This window comes from Heptranchias perlo, chromosome 8 (genome assembly GCF_035084215.1).
Source record: "Heptranchias perlo isolate sHepPer1 chromosome 8, sHepPer1.hap1, whole genome shotgun sequence".
In the NCBI taxonomy this organism is placed as follows: domain Eukaryota; kingdom Metazoa; phylum Chordata; class Chondrichthyes; order Hexanchiformes; family Hexanchidae; genus Heptranchias; species Heptranchias perlo.
Window position 1 is genome coordinate 47990796 of NC_090332.1, and position 18257 is coordinate 48009052.

Consider the following 18257-nt stretch of genomic DNA (forward strand, 5'->3'; position numbering starts at 1 on the left):
TATATGTACAAGTAGTTCACACTCAAACAAGCCATTGTTACAGCTACTTGGAATGCTCACATTCGATGACCAGAGCAGATGAACTACCTTGCAACTGTTCATTCTGCAAGAAACTACCTGCCCAAAATCTGTCATGAACAAACTTTTTCTCCTCGTTTAATACTCCCTTTATTGGTTTTGTACACTAATTACCTGCGGCCACTGATGAAAGAAAAGCAGATAGCCTCTTCCCAGACCACAGTTAATTCCAGTCTATATCAGCAGCCCGAGTAACATAACAGTGGCATAGAGAAGGAAATAGTTACCCGCACAGCATGGCTCAGAACTGCAACTGAATGAAGGGGCAGTGGGGGGGAGAAATCAAATCTATGTCTTCCCACTCTATGGTGTCATGGAAACCAAATACACAGTCTTCTAGCAAAAGTTTAATAACAAAAGTTTAAAAAATAAAAGGGGTGAATTATTAGAGTTGAATTCCCTATGCAGTAGGGTTGCCATCATTTTTTGAATGTTAACTTCCTCCATATACTAAAGGATGCAGTATCTTTAAGCTGTCTATTTCAGTGACATCATAATAGTGCCCATGAGGCCTTCCCTTCGTACCCCCACCCTGTACTGATGCACTTCTCCTATGGGAGATTTCTTCTGACCAGAGGAGACAGAATACCAAAACTACAAGTATAAAATGTAACTGTGCAACTATGAACAAATCTTCAGAATCTTTAAAAGGAGAGAGCTCCATGGAGCGATTTGGTTGGAAAGGTACGTGAAAGCATTGAAATAATTAATTAGGTCTCATATGGGGTAAATGTTTCATTGTCAGTGCTTCTGGTGCAAAGCTTCATGCTGCACATAATTTTCTATCCATTTAAAGGAATGGACAGAAAACTATGCCAGCACTAGCCAGATTTTCCTCTATGTGTTCCTGAAGATGAAAATTTGCTTCATAATCTTTCTTCTTGCTACACCACCCTCTGCATTGTATTCAAGTCTAAGATTGTAGTATCTAGGAGGGGGTGCTCTCTCAAACTTAAGATAAAATATTTGCAGCAAGAACAGTAGATTGCCATTGGCCACTCGATCCAAACAATAGCAAATGTGCAATGAAAATACAAGAGGAACAATTGTAAGTTATTGCATTGTAGACAAATTAGGCAAAGGTGATCTAGTTTCAAAATGCTTCACTTTACATTAAAATTTCTCATTTTCCAGAATACAATGTAGGATATTTTCAACTGTCACTAATCTTTACCTCAAAATGACAATCCCAATACTGTATTTGTACCATGGGGGCCAAAAGACTGTCTAGATTTCTGAACAGACATTGTACCCAGACAGAATTTGTTTGTCACCCACATAATGGAACTTCTGAATTATACGGAGGTAGAAAGATGAATTATAACTTCCTGTTATGAATGAAATTCTGATACTACCTTCCAAACCAATTTCGTGAGAGGTCTAAGGATAGTCAGATCATCATACCAGATCATTTATGGCTGGCTAATTATCAGTTCACTTAGAAATCAATGACTCATCAACGTGAGGCCATGAGTTCAGTTTTCCATCATGGAATTTTAACTCCCAAGAATGCAAAGTTTCAGAAGAATGATACACAGGTTTATGGAAAATTAGATCAAATACCAAGGAGTTGCAGGTGAATTATAAATTGGCTTAAATTGCCATGATCCTTTCTGAAGCACAAATAGCATGGTGTTATCCAACAGTACCTTTCTAAAGGGAAATATGAAATGTGCAAGGCGTGCAGTATGCATCTGGTAGAACTTGACTTCCAGCCCAAATTCTGCAAATGTATCCAGAATCTTGCATGGTAATGGATCAGAAAAAAATGTTTCTGCTACAGATGATAACAGACCTTTAGTTAGCAGCCTTGTGTTCAATAGCCATGTGAACAGGCCTATCCAGTGAGAAAACCTCCAACTCTTGAACAGATGGAGTCAATTCAGAGCAAAGCATTCACTCATGGATGAAATAATGAGTGGCTTCAGCACCAATGGTAAATCTGAAATACATCCTAGAACAGGGATCTTGAACAAGACCTTTCTGGCTTGCTGATCGTGACTTTTGTTCAACAGGTGTACCAATATTTATAGACTAGCGAGTGAAAGTCTAACACTGCTTAACATTCAAGGCTGTTTATTGGCATTTTGGAGCCAAAGATGCCAAAAAATCAGATTAGGTCAAAACAGCAGAGAAGAGCAACTCACTGAAAATGAGAAAAAGGAATACATAGCAGCTTGGGGAGGCACCTAGAAATAACATGGCAAGGGTGCCACCTTGTTCAAATATTTAAAAAAAAGAACTGCATCTTTGTGATTTTCCCCATGACAACTTTGGCTGATTCGTATGGTATGAGGATGACAATGTAATGAAAAGTACACCACTCAAAGTGACTCATGCAACAGTCTCTGTTTGAGTGGTCATTAGTTATGTATCAAAATGCCATTCAAATTATTTTTAATGGGAAATAAGCTGAAGTAGAGAGATATTATGAAACAACAATATGATAAAGTATGAAAACTAACCAAAAAACACACAAGATATATGGGTTAACCTATAATTTAAATTTTATGTCTGCCTTTGCCCTGTTACTACGGAATGACATTTTAAACCTTAGCACTGATGGTGCACATTTCAGTGCCAGTACAACACTAGTAGTTTATTTTCTCATATCCAATGCTCCTTCATGTGTACACTCTGTATTTTCAAATGTTTTGAATTATTAACATGTATTATCCATTCAAACAGTATTCTAAACACTAGTGCTGGAAGGACTGCATATAAAGCGGCTCCTGTAGGATTATCACTTAAGTCATATTAAAAATAATTTGAGAAATTATGTAGAAAGATCAAGGCCCATAATGCAAGATAGAGCTAAGGGGAAAAAAGTAAAAGGTAACAAGATATACATCAGGATGCAGTGTTTAAGTGATGCCAAGCTTGGGTTGAAGCCTGAAGATTGTAGGAGGAAAAAAAATGGAAAAATCTATGGAATTCCACAGTTTTGAGATCCAGGGAATGAATCACTTAGAGGAAGAGACTATACAATGCGTGCTGATTTCAACATAGTGAGAATGTAGGGCGGGGGACCATGCATTTGCTATTGATGGATGTTATCTGCAGAGAGATATTTTGGTAGTGTTTTTACATAACAGTACGTTAGTAAATATAGAGCAGCAGCCAATGTCAATGTAATCGGAATGTGTGCAAGTTGCAGATTGCAACAATGGGTAAAAGGTGAAGCTGAATGGAAGAGTGAGAGAAAGATGCGACCCACAAAAACAACTAGCACAATCCTACTTGTTAGAAAATAAATGGGAAATGTAATCCCACTTCTCGCATAATGCGATTTTGGTCTTTTGGCAAAGGCAGCCCCAGGATCACAGGGTTTTAACTAGTTTTCTGTGTGCTAGAATTCTACTCCACCTTTCTAAAATACAATTATATATTGTATATTCTGGTATACTGACCAGCCTTGCAATTGTTAGTTCTTGACTTGTTTTTTTTTCATGTAATCCAGCGCAACACTTGTGGCAGAAGAAAATGCTTTGGTATTAAATTAAAAAATGCTGCAAAATACATGCTTTTAAAATCATGATCTAAAAAGGAACAATTTGACAACACCTGCTAACAATTACAATTTCCTATTTAAGATTGCTGTTTTAGCTTTCTTTTCTTAAAAAAGATGAATCCCCTTAGCCCTCCTCTCCTGGAGAGGCATGTATTCAAGGGCACAGTGGCCCTCCAGCATCTCACTCAAGTGACCATTCAAGGTCTTTCCCAATGGCTCAGTGAGTCTATCCAATGTGTAACAGAGTGATCTAGAGCAAAATAATTGTAGGTTTAATCCTGGGTCCGTCTAACTTAGCTAATCTCAGCTGAGGCGGCAGTACAGACGCTGTAGTTGGCAGTAGTAAAGCTCAAGTGGAAATCAGCTCCCTATTCAGCAACCCTTGCTGAAGATACATGTGTGAAAGATACATGATTGGACTCAGTTGTGATGGCCCCACAGTCGAACAGCCAGTTGATACTCTCAGTCAAGGCTCACACATAAATATTAACATGACTATCAAAGGCTACTTAGCTAAGATACTGTAGGATGTCCAGCACCCATGCAGCCAAAACCCCAGCAAGAATAGGGAAGTAAAATAAAACATGTGAATCCCAAAGGTTTAAACAGGCTTAAAACCAAATGTATTATCAATAAATTAGTGTTTTTTTTTTAAAAGCTGATGCACCACAGGTGTGCAATAAAGACACCAGAGCTGCTATATTTTAGCTATAGTTCTATAGTATTCAATTGTAGATAACCAATTTAAATATACTGTACCTTCTTTTGTGATGACAAGATTCCTCCTCTTTCAGTTACTTTCTCCCTTCACCTAGCGATGCACCCAAAATGCAGGCGATCGATCAAATTGTCCCCCGGCCTCTGCCAATGCCGCTCTGAAACAACTAATTTCCTTGCAGTGCAAAATTGTCTTCGTTTATATATTGTCTTTCATAACGTACATGAAGTTTTAAAAATTACTAATGGAGAAGAAAATGGAGGGAGCACTTCTTGCCCACTCTCAATTTACTCCCTTAAGTCTCTTCTTGTGACTCTTGCCAGTATGTACATTCATGGACATTATTCGTGCTCCATCATCTCATTCAAGTAGCCATTTTTCATGTCTGAGTTTGGATAGCAAGTATTGCTGGGCTATTTGTCCACAAGGGCCATTATAGCCAAATGTGACCCTGTCCTTTTTCAGTCTCCACAAGTGTGAACTTCCAGTAGGGTCATTTGTGAAAGACTGTTGAGGCTAAAAATAGTTACCTCATTGCTACCCTTGTTGTGATCGGTCAACTCAGCAGAGACCAGGGACCAAATCTAGGACATTCTTGGTCTGCATGACTCTGATCACAAAACATGCTGCATTCGTCCACTGAGGTACTCAGATTTAGGGAGTACTTTAAATGTGAAGTTCTCCAGCGCCCTTTCCTCTAATCATCGTGGGGGAACACCTCTGATCTGGGTGAGAACTGTTAGAAAAAGTCACAGCTTCTACATGAGATTTAAAACATAGATAGTTCTCCTCCTCCAGAGAAGCCCGTAATTTTGGGTCTCCACATTCAGGAAATATCAGCTACAGAACCATTTAGCGCCATGGTAATCAGCATTCTTCCTGGATGACAATCAATAGGAATCTAAGCCAGGAAATTTCATTACTAGCCAAGTATGACTGATACCTGAAGGAAATAAATCTTAAATATTTTCTACACAGTATGAATTTTTCTAAATTATGCTTCAAAAAAAATTTTTTTTTAAGATTGGATGAGAAGCTGGAAAGTCAATTCCTTGATATTTGGGAGTGTTTCATATTTTACTGCAGTTTTCAATCTGAATAGTAAAAATGGAGCTACAAACAAGTAACTAACGCTAATCCCAATACAGTAAACTATTTATTTGTAGATGATATAACAAAGAACTGCTGTAATAAGTGTTAACTACATTCCTGAGTTGTTGTAAGGCTAGCATTGGTGGGCATTTACGAATGATACGATTTAAACAAAGAGACTGATTAAAAGATATTAAGAACAGGTAGTAAATTGGTGGAATATGTCAATAATGAGTAACAGCATGAATAACCCAAGAATTTCTCTGAGGGCATTTGAAGGTCAGAATTAATAACTGTGAAAATTCCAACAGGTTAATTATTAACCAACAAGAACACTTGGGGGTTGAATTAAACAGGAAAGAGGAAAAACATTTGGAATAATACAAGCTGCTTTTCATCATGAAGCTGCTTTGGCTTTGCATTTGGAGGCACCCAGTCAAAGCCCTGCTCCAGGAAGATTTTGGTGCCTCTGACTGCAAGTGTCGGTTTGTTTATTTGACAGGGTTGTCCTCTTGTTGTTGGAGGTAACTCTGCAGTACAAAGGGGACTGAGTATAAATACATACCGCAAGTCAATATTCTCCACTCCTTCTGGAAAGGAGGGACAAAATAGAGGGGAAGGAATGGAGTCAGAAGTGAAGTCTATGCTTTGCATTTCATGATCCTTGCACAGTTTTGTGCTGGTCTGAGCTGAGTTTTGAAAAACAACATGCATTTATATAGCACCTTTCATGTCTTTGGGATATCCCAAAGTGCTTGTTATAAATTTGGGTCTACCGTAGATACATTCTCCGGTTAAGTGGTATCAGTCTGTAAGTAGTCTGAGCATCTTACTTTTTTGAGGGTTGACTCACATTGCCCAATATCTACTTGTAGGATAGAGAGACTCAGTGAAGTAATGATAGAACCCCCCCCAACCACGCTCTGGACTGGATATCAGCGTCTTTTGCACATGTATTTTGTCAATCACTCCGATGATGGATCGTGTTAACACTAGATAAGGCAAAGTTTGGTTTAATTCAAAAAACTGTTTTTCCACGGTAAGGTAAAATGTACAGTGAAGAGAGCTTTGAGGGTATGAGCTCAGTACATGGAGCACTGCTTACCAACTTTGATTCAGGCCAATTTTTAACCATGCAAGAGAATCTGTAGAAATTGAAGGCTAGACTGTTACACCCTCGGGTATTTTTTTAAAAAAGACCTTTAACAGAACTATAAACCAAAGTTTAGAGTTGTCCTTGCTTCCATTTATACTGACCTGCACCAGCAGCTTTTGGCACTGGTCAATTGAAAATCTCAGTGTGGCATCTGAAGTGCCCAGGGTGCAGCGTTGAAACAGTGCTATTCAAAATGAAGCACTCATGTGAAATTAAGAGAGTTAATTAACTTCTGTCAATTCCAGTTGTTCTGCATTGTTGCTTGTTAAATGGGTATCTGATGCGTATTGCCTATTTTCTCTCTTGCTGGCTTCCAAACAGTTCATCATTTTGTTCTCACGATAATCAGGACTAGTGGTTGGTATTTTGGGGTGGAGGAACAGGAAAAGAGATGGTCCTTTTTCCCAATACACAAAATAAATCTCCTGGAGTGCAAAGGTCACAGACATGACTACTGCTTTGCTTAATGTTCCAAATAAATTTTGGATGTCTGGGTTCATCCCACCAGATCTAGCACACATTCTGAAACTGTCACAAACTCCTGAACTGGCCCAGATTCTGAGATCTAGAACAATTAGGAGTCTCAGGCTGCAAACAGACACTTCAGCTCAACTCCTGGATCTCGTGTACCTAAAAAAAAATCTTTTTACATCAGGATTTCCCCAGCTGGCTTGCATGCAGCAATCAAGATAAGTAGGAGGAAAACTGTTAAGTGTGAGCCAGCTCCAGGGAGGTAGAAAACAGAAAAGGATAGATTTGAAATATAGGATGAATTCTACAAATACATTTTCTTGGAATTTTATATATCTTTAAACAAAAGGCAGGAATAGTTATTTCCTGTAAGGGTGTAGCATCTGCCCATTCTTCCTGTTTGCAGTACCCTAATTCAAATATTTCCATCTCTTGTAGGTCCGCTACATTATGTACCAATCCCTGGACAAAAGGTAGTCATTGGACTGATTCAGAACCTGCAAACAGTTTGGACCTATATTTTGTACCCTACTCGGATGGTGGATTATTCAGTTTGTATGGCAGTGATGAGCAAGGCACTGTCCACAGTCATCTAGAACCAGGTACTTATAAAGGCCAAATATTAAGTGAGAATAGATAGGATTTTCTGAAATACAAATTCCAGGCACTCCAACAATACTAGAGTCTGTTGGACCTCCTTTTCTACCAGTATTGAGGATGCGCTGATGAACCAGTTGCCCAGGTAGGGGTAAATTTGAAATCTCAGTTGCTTCAGGGAGGCTTCCATTACCAACAGACACTTGGAAAAGACCCCGGAAGCCAGAATCAGGCCAAATGGTAGCACATTGCGTTGCCTGGTTCTCAACATAGAGGGCAGGCAGTTCCAACTATCGGAGCAATTTTGGTGTCCAGTTGATGCTGTACGTATTAGACTGTGGCAATGGCAGAGATCTGTGTGGCAAGTCAGTCAATCTGGACAGACTGCACAAATTTTCACGAATGTACTTTGTAGGAGGCCATGCAACTGTGGAGTGTTACATGTGGGTAAAGCTATTTACCATACATGGCTAGTTGCTCCCATCTCCTTCTCAAGAACTACTGTTTTTTTCCCCAAGAATGGCGAACTCAACTTTAGCTAGATCTTGAAGATGACCAGAAAGTCAGCCGATGATTGGGAACTATTTGGGGACACAGTACAGCTTGATGGGCTGGATGACACTGGGGCTGTCTGGAACAGGTTCTTCCAGAATATCCTTGTTGCTGTCCACAGCGGGGTTAATATACAATATTGGTTATAGTGCCTGCTCTATAATCCTTATTCTTCATCCTTTTCTTTAACAGAGATGAGGGGGGAGAGGGGGATAACCTGGCATGGTCTCTGTAACATAATTGCTGGCCTCCGATAACTTAACTGAAGCCAAGGCTTTCTTTATGGGGCCGAGGGAGGCCCCATGTGGAGAGTAGCACAGCCACTAATGGAAATGGGGCCATGGGTAAAGCTGGCCATATGGTGGGTCAGACTTTCAATAGCTGAAAGTATAACTTCAAAAGTGTCCTTGAGGAATCCTGTTGTTGGGAGGGCAACAGCCTGGAAGTGTTCTTTAATCAACAGTGTGCACCTTTTTCCCCTAATAGTGTATCGATGATGGAAGGATCCACATCTGGTTAAGACTTTAGGTCAACTTGAATTCATATCTGACATAAAGCCAAGCCGAGCTTGACACAATGCTGAGCTTTTCTTCCGTCGCCATTGCCTCCGTGCCCACGAGTCTTCCCCCCCCAGCACAGCGGACCCATTCTCCCGCCTTCAGAATTTTCGTTCCACCTGGACCCCTCTGGCCTCTTACCTTCTCGATCTTTTCATTGCGAACTGCTGGCATGACATTGGCTGCTCCAATTTCTCTAACCTAACTCCCTCTGAACTTGCAGCACTCCGTTCTCTCAGGTTCAACCCTGACTTTGTCATTAAACCTGCTGACAAGGGCGGCGCTGTTGTTGTTTGGTGAACAGACCTCTACCTTGCGGAGGATGAACGTCAACTCTCCGACACGAATCACAAAAAGTTAGTATGCAGGTACAGCAAGTGATTAGGAAGGCAAATAGAATGTTGTCATTTATTGCAAGGGGAATGGAATATAAAAATAGAGATGTTTTACTACAGTTGTACAGGACATTGGTGAGGCCACGTCGAGAATACTGTGTGCTGATTTTGGCTTCCTTATTTAAGAAAGGACATAAGTGCTTTGGAGGCAGTTCAGAGAAGGTTCACTCGACCGATTCCTGGGATGAGTGGGTTATCTTATGAGGAAAGGTTGGACAAGTTGGGCCTGTGTACACTGGAGTTTAGAAGAATGAGAGGTGATCTTATTGAAACATATAAGATCCTGAGGGGACTAGAAGGGGTAGATGCTGAGAGGATGTTTCCACTTGTGGGAAAGACTAGAACTAGGAGCCACAGTTTAAAAAATAAGGGGTCTCCCATTTAGGACAGAGATGAGGAGAAATTTTTTCTCTGAGGGTTGTGAGTTTGTGGAACTCCCTTCCCCAGAAAGCAGTGGAGGCAGGGTCATTGAATATTTTTAAGGCTGAGTTAGATAGATTCCTGATTAACAAGGGAGTCAAAAGGTTATGGTAGGTAGATGGGAAAGTAGGGTTGAGGTCACAATCAGATCAACCATGATCTTATCAAATGGCAGAGCAGGCTCGAGGGGCCGAATAGCCTACGCCTGCTTTTAATTCGTATGTTCGCATGACCCCACCACCGAACATCAAGCCATAGTTCCCCAGACCGTAACTGACCTCACCCCTCTGGAGATCTTCCCCCCACGTCCTTCAATCTCATAGTTCCCCCAACCCCACACAGCCCGCTTCTACCTCCTTCCCCAGATCCATAAACAGATTGTCCCGGTAGACCCATCGTTTCAGCCTGTTCTTGCCTCACAGAACTTATTTCTTCCTATCTCGACTGTATTTTTTTCTCCCCTTGTCCAGTCTCTTCCTAACTACATCCGCGATTCTTCCGACATCCTCCACCACTTTAACAGCTTCCAGTTTGCTGGCCCGAACAGTCTCCTTTTCACCATAGATGTCCTGTCTCTACACCCCCATCCACCACCAGGACAGCCTGCGGGCCCTCAGCTTCTTCCTTGAACGTAGGCCCAACCAGTCCCCATCCACCACCACCCTCCTCCGCCTGGCTGAACTTGTTCTTACATTGAACAACTTCTCCTTTGAGTCCACTCAATTCCTCCAAATAAAAGGTGTCGCTATGGGAACCCACATGGTTCCTAGCTATGCCTGCCTTTTTGTGGGATACGTGGAACATTCTTTGTTCCAGTCTTACTCAGGTCCCCTGCCTCACCTCTTTTTCCAGTACATTGATGACTGTATTAGTGCCGTTTCCAGCTCTCGCCCCGAACTGGAAAATTTCATCAACTTTGCTTCCAACTTCCACCCTTCCCTCGCCTTCACATGGTCCACCTCCAACTCTTCCCTTCCTCGACTTCGCTATCTCCATTTCTGGGGATTGGCTGTCAACCAATATCTACTATAAGCCCACTAACTCCCACAGCTACCTTGATTACACTTCCTCCCACCCCGCTTCCTGTAAGGACTCTATTCCTTTCACCCAATTTCTCCGTCTCTGTTGCATCTGTTCTGAAATGCCATCTTCCACACCAATGCTTCCGATATGTCTTCCCTTTTCCTCAACCGAGGATTCCGCTCCACTGTAGTTGACAGGGCCCTCGACCGTGTCAGTCCCATTTCCCGCATTTCTGCCTCACCCCTTTCCCTCTCTCCCAGAACCATGATAGGGTCCCCCTTATCCTCACCTTCCACCCCATCAGCCTCCACATTCAACGTATCATCCTTCACCACTTGCAGCTCGATGCCACCACCAAACACATCTTCCCTTACCCTCCCCTTTCAGCATTCCAAAAGGCCTTTCCCTCCGCGACACCCTGGTCCGCTCTTCATCACCCCCAACACCCGCTGACTTCCCCACAGCACCTTACCGTGCGAGCGCAGGAGATGCAACACCTGCCCTCCCACCGTCCAAGGCCCCAAACACTCCTTCCAGGTGAAACTTGTATTTCTTTCAATTTAATATACTGAATTCGCTGCTCACGATGTGGTCTCCTCTACATTGGGGAGACCAAACGCAGATTGGGTGATCGCTTTGCTGAACACCTCTGCTCAGTCCGCAAGCGTGACCCTGATGTGCTGGTCGCTTGCCACTTTAATTCCCCGTCCCATTCCCACTCTGACCTTGGCCTCCTACACTGTTCCAAGTAAGCTCAACGGAAGCTTAGGGAACAGCACCTCATCTTTCGATTAGTCACTTTACAACCTTCTGGACTCAACATTTATTTCAATAACTTCAGATCATAACCATTGCTTTCATTTTTTTGGACAGCAGGAGCTGGTAATGGTTCTGCTGTTGCCATTTACAACTCCTCTAGACCCGTCTTTTGTTTCTTTACTTGTCCCATTACAACCCTCCTTGCCATGCACCATTATCCCTTTTATCATTTAATCACTCCTACCCTCCACCTTATTTTCCACCCTATCACAGACCTTCCTTTTTGTTCTTTCCTCCCCTCACTCCCCCGTTTTCCCTGGCTCTGTAATTGCTTAAAAACTGTTAAATCTTCAACTTCTTCCAGTTCTGACGAAAGGTCATCGATCTGAAACATTGATACTGTTTCTTTCTCCACAAATGCTGCCTGACTTGCTGAGTAGAATCATAGAAGTTTATAACATGGAAACAGGCCCTTCGGCCCAACATGTCCATGTCGCCCAGTTTATACCACTAAGCTAGTCCCAATTGCCTGCACTTGGCCCATATCCCTCTATACCCATCTTACCCATGTAATTGTCCAAATGCTTTTTAAAAGACAAAATAGAAACTTCCAGCATTTTCTGTTTTTAGAATCATAGAATGGTTACAGCACAAAAGCAGGCCATTCGGCCATTGAGCCTGTACTGGCTCTTTGTAGGAACAGTCCAGTTAGTCCCATTCCCCCATAGCCGTGCAAATTTTTCCCCAAGTGTTTATCCAATTTCTTTTTGAAAGCCACAACCAAAGAATCTGCTTCCACCACCCTTTCAGGCAGCACATTCCAGATCATAACTATTCGCTGCGTAAAAAAGGTTTTCCTCATGTGGCCTTTGGTTCTTTTGCCAATCACCTTAAATCTGTGTCCTCTGGTTCTTGACGCTTCCGCCAACGGGAACAGTCTCTCTTTATTTACTTTATCTAAACCCTTCATGATTTTGAACACTTCTATTAAATCTCCTCTTAAACCTTCTCTGCTCAAAGAAGAACAACCCTAGCTTCTCCAGTCTATCCATGTAGCTGAAGTTCCTCATCCCTGGAACTATTCTAGTAAATCTTTTCCATATCCTCTCTAAGGCCTTAACATCTTTCCTCAAGTGCAGTGCCCAGAACTGGACACAATACTCCAGCTGTGGCCGAACCAGTTATAGAATTATAGAATCATAGAATGGTTTCAGCACAGAAGGAGGCCATTGGGCTAGTTCAGGATCTCTGCAACAGCAATATAGCTAGACTCACTCCCCCACCCTTTCCCCTTAGCCCTGCAAATTTTTTCCCTTCAAGTACTTATCCAATTCCTTTTTGAAAGCTGAGTGAATCTGCCTCCACCACCCTTTCAGGCAGTGCATTCCTCGCCAACGATGCCCACATCCCAGGAACGAGTAATAAAAATAAATTCCGGATTAAAACCACTCGCTGCGTAAAAAAGTTTTTCCTCATGTCACCTTTGGTTCTTTTGCCAATCACCTTAAATCTGTGTCCTCTGGTTCTCAACCCTTCTGCCAATGAGAACAATTTCCCACAATCTACTCTGTCTAGACCCCTCATGATTTTGAACACCTCTATCAAATCTCCTCTCAACCTTCTCTGCTCTAAGGAAAACAACCCCAGATTCTCTAGTCTATTGTTTTATAAAGGTTCAACATAACTTCTTGCTTTTGTACTCTATGCCTCTATTTATAAAGCCCAGGATCCCGTATGCTTTTTTAAACCACTTTCTCAACCTGCCCTGCCACCTTCAACAATTTGTGCACGTATACCCCACAGGTCTCTCAGTTCCTGCACCCCCTTTAGAATTGTACCATTTAGTTTATATTGCTTCTCCTCATTCTTCCTGCCAATACGCATCACTTCACACTTCTCTGTATTAAATTTCATCTGTCACGTGTCTGCCCACTCCAGCAGCCTGTCTATGTCCTCTTGAAGTATGTTGCTATCCTCCTCACTGTTTACTACACTTCCAAGTTTTGTGTCATCTGCACATTTTGAAATTGCACCCTGTACACCCAAGTCCAAGTCATTAATATATATATAAAAAAAGCAGTGGTCCTAGTACCGACCCCTGGGGACAGCACTGTATACCTTCTTCCAGTCCAAAAAACAACCATTCACCACTACTCTCTGTTTCCTGTCACTTAGCCAATTTTGTAACCATGCTGCCTTTCCCCCTATTATCCATGGGCTTCAATTTTGCTGACAAGCCTACTATGTGGCACTTTATCAAACACTTTTTGAAAGTCCATATACATATCTACCACACTGCTCTCATCAACTCTCTCTGTTACCTCATCAAAAAACTCAATCAAATTAGTTAAACATGATTTGCCTTTAACAAATCCGTGCTGGCTTTCCTTTATTAATTCATACTTGTCCAAGTGACTCTTAATTTTGTCCTGGATTATCATTTCTAAAAGCTTCCCCACTACCGAAGTTGAATTGGCTGGCCTGTAGTTGCCGGGTTTATCCTTACACCCTTTCTTGAACAAGGGTGTAACATTTGCAATTCTCCATATCTAAGGAAGATTGGAAGATTATGGTCAGCACCTCTGCAATTTCCACCCTTACTTCCTTCAGCAACCTAGGATGCAACCCACCTGGACCAGGTGACTTATCTACTTTAAGTACAGCCAGCCTTTCTAGTATTTTCTCTATCAATTTTTAGCCCATCCAGTAACTCAACTACTTCCTCCTTTACTGTGACTTTGGCAGCAGCATCTTACTTCGTAAAGGCAGTTGCAAAGTACTCATTTAGTATCTCAGCCATGCCCTCTGCCTCCATGCATAGATCTCCTTTTAGCCCTAATCGGCCCCATCCCTCCTCTTACTACCTGTTTACTATTTAGATGCCTATAGAAGACTTTTGGATTCCCTTTTATGTTAGCTGTCAGTCTATTCTCGTACTCCCTCTTTGACCCTCTTATTTCCTTTTTCACTTTTCCTCTGTACTTTCTATATTCAGCCTGATTCTCTGTTGTCTTATCAACCTGACATCTGTCACGCGCCCCCTTTTTCTGCTTCATCTTACTCTCTCTTTCGTTATCCAGGGAGCTCTGGCTTTGGTTGCCTACCTTTCCCCCTTGTGGGACTGTACCCGAACCATCTCCTCTTTAAAGGCCGCCCATTTTTCGATTATAGTTTTGCCTGCCAATCTTTGATTCCAATTTACCTGGGCCAGATCCTGTTCTCAACTCACTGAAATTGGCCCTCCTTAAATTAAGTATTTTTACTCTAGATTACTCCTTATCCTTTTCTATAATGAATCTAAACCTATGATCACTAAATCTATGATCACTGTTCCCTAAATGTCCCCCCATTGACACTTGCTCCACTTGACCCACTTCATTCCCCAGAACTAGATCCAGCAATGCCTCCTTCCTCGTTGGGCCGGAAACATACTGATTTATTTCAGATTTCCAGCATCCACTGTCTTTTGCTTTTGGTAAGACCTAGGTGACTGCCTTGGTGATTTTTGACGTTGGCACCAGCGGGAATGAGGGAATTGTTGAGTGCTGGTTGATGCCTGGGATGCTTTAGTCACTCTATCGGTGTTGATACCCTGAAGGTAGGTCTAATAAATAACTGATGGTGGAGTAAGCAGTATCAGAGCTGTATGCTTCCCAAAACCTTCTCCCTGGCAATGTCAGGCTAAAGGGGTTAAATTATGAGGGCATGTTGCATAGACTAGACTTGTATTCCCTTGAGTATAGAAGATTAAGGGGTGATCTAATTGAGGTGTTTAAGATGATCAAAGGATAAATAGGGTAAATAGACAGAAACTATTTCCTCTGGTGGGGGAATCCAGAACAAGGGTGCATAACCTTAAAATTAGAGCTAGGTCGTTAAGGGGTGATGTCAGAAAGCACTTCTTCACACAAAGGGTAGTGGAAATCTGGATCTCTCTCCCCCAAAAGCTATTGAGGCTAGGTCAATTGAAAATATCAAAATTAAGACTGATAGATTTTTATTAGGCTAGGGTATTAAGGGTTACAGAATCAAGGCAGGTAGTTGGAGTTAAGATACAGATCAGCCATGATTCAATTGAATAGCGAAACAGGTTTGAGGGGCTGAATGGCCCACCCCTGTTCCTACATTCCCATGTCATCCAAAGTAGACCCAGGCTCAACCATTGCAACATGAAAAGGAATGGTCTTGGGAACTTAGCCTGCCCATGCTCATGCTCATTTCTGAATTGCAGCTGGGGGTCGACAAGTGGCTTGTGGAAAGCTGGAGGTTCAGATCTGTTCCAGAACATTCTGAACTTCTTGTACTCAAATGGCCATTGCTGTCTGTTAAGGGCATACTGAGCCCCCTCTGTTGAGCAAATAACAGGTTTGATACCAAAAGGAGTCATGTAACAATGAAGGCTGGCATTTGCTGGAAAGGATTTGTAGTATTTTACACAAATTTTAAAGCCATGAGTTAATATGAATCAGGTGTTGCAGTGGGGAGGGGTGCAATCTGAAAGCAGCCACAATCTGTGATAGCATTGGTGAAAATGGCAACAAAAAAAAATTACAAAGGAACAAGTGGATTAAACAAATTTTCACAAAACTCCCAAGGACCGCAAGAAAGTATTTAACGTACTTATGCCCACAAAAAATAACCAATTAAAACTTTGGTAAGAAAGACAACAGAATGTCTGGTGCCAATGATGGGGAAAATACATTGAAGGCATAGGGTTTCATACAGCAGAGTAGGTAGGGATCATAAATGACTGCTCAAGTATGATTTTCTCGAGGGGCAAAATCCCTGGATGGTTTTCCTCTATGGGGAAGAAAGTATGTAGAAGTTGAACAAATGTAGAATAGTAATTTTGTGTACAAACTCAAATTATAACCATGGGTGTATATTTGCTCAGAGGAGGGAAATAAAAGTCTTAGTTACCAACCTGTGAAATTCTTATTAACAGCTTAACACTTCTATAAAAAATATTCCTGTTTTAGCCAAACGATAGATGAAACAGATACTGAATATGACATACACTGTTCTACTGTAAACCAATGACATTGAATGTACAGCACAGAATCAGGCCATTCACCCCAACTGTTCCATGCCAGTGTTTATGCTCCACACGAGCCTCCTCCCAACCTACTTCATCTACCCATATCAGCATGACCTTCTAATTCTTTCTCCATCATATGTTTATTTAGCTTCCCTCTAAATGCATCTACGCTATTCTCCTCAACGACTCCGTGTAGTAGTGAGTACCAGACGCTAACCACTCTCTGGGTAAAGAAGTTTCTCACGAATGGACTTATTAGTGACTATCTTATATTTATGGCCCCTAGTTCTGGTCTCCCCCACAAGTGGAAACATCTTCTCTACGTCTGCCCTATCAAACGCTATCATAATATTAAAGATCTCTATCAGGTCACCCCTCAGGCTCCTCTTTTCTAGAGAAAAGAGCCCCAATCTGTTCAGTCTTTCCTGTTAAGTATAACCTCTCAGTTCTGGTATTATCCTTGTAAATCTTTTTTGCACCTTCTCCACTGCCTCTGTATCCTTTTTATAATACGGAGACCAGAATGGTGCATAAGTACTCTAACTGTGGTATAACTTCTCTGCTTTTTAATCCTATTCCTCTAGAAATGAACCCTAGTGCTTGGTTTGCTTTGCTTTTTTTTTTAAATGACCTTATTAACCTGTGTCGCTACTTTTAATGAGTTGTGAATCTGTACCCCTAGATTCCTTTGCTCCTCTATCCCATTTAGACTCTTATTTTCCAAGCAGTATGTGGCCTCCTTATTCTTCCTACCAAAATGCACCACTTCAAATTCATCTATATTGAAATTCATTTGCCAATTACACACCAATTCCACAAGTTTATTAATGTCTTCTTGTATTTTGTCGCAGTCTTCCTCAGTATTTACTATACTCCTAATTTGGTGTCATCCACAAATTTTGATTCCCAAGTCCAAATCATTTATGTAAATGGTAAACAAGTGGCCCCAGCACCGATCCTTGTGGAACACCACTTCCCGCCTTTTGCCAGTCTGAGTAATTACCCTTAACACCTACACTCTGTTTTCTATTTTGTAGCCAGCTTGTCCTGACTCCACATGCTCTGACCTTAGTCATGAGTCTACTATGCGGTACCTTATTGAAGGCCTTTTGAAAATTCAAATAAATTTCATCTACTGCATTACCTTTGTCTACTTTTTCTGATTCTTCTTCAAAGAATTCAATAAGGTTGGTCAAGCGTGAACTTAACTTTCGTAATCCGTGCTGACTACTCAATTATATTTTCGGTTTCTAGATGTTTTTCTATCACATCTTTGAGTAAAGATTCCATCATCTTACCTACCACCAACATTAAGCTAACTGGTCTATAGTTCCCTGGACTTATTCTATCTCCCTTTTTAAATATAGGAATCACATTAGCTGCCAGTCCTCTGGCATTATTCCCGTTTCTAATGACTTTTAACATATACGTAATAATGCCTCTGCTATCTCTTCCCTAATTTGTTTTAATATGGGTGGATGCAATCCATCCAGATCAGGGGTTTTATCCTATCTAAGTTTGATTGGTTTATCAATTATCTCCTCCCTTTCTATCTTAAATGTTGTTAAATCTTTTTTGATCTCTTTTTCTAATGTCATGCCCACCCTGTTAGTCACCCTGGTAAATAATGAGGCAAAATAACTGTTCAATATTTCTGCCATTTCACTGTCATTACTTGTGAGTTTATCTTGTATATCCCTTAGTGGTCTTATCTCTATCCTGATTTTTCTTTTGTTATTTATGTGTCTGTAGAATACTTTACTATTTCTTTTTATATTCCTTGATAATTTAATTTTGTAGTTCCTCTTTGCTTTCCTAATTGTTTTTCTTTAGTTTCAATTTTACCCTCATCTCTTTATTCATACATGGTGTTTCATTATTGGCTAGTTT

The 18257-nt window shown here is 41.3% G+C and overlaps 1 protein-coding gene across 2 annotated transcripts in view; it reads right to left on the reverse strand.

Annotated features, from left to right (window-relative positions):
- The window catches only part of sft2d1 (SFT2 domain containing 1), a 103202-nt gene that overhangs the window by 23676 nt on the left and 61269 nt on the right, over positions 1-18257 (reverse strand). The gene's annotated exons all lie outside the window — the stretch shown is intronic.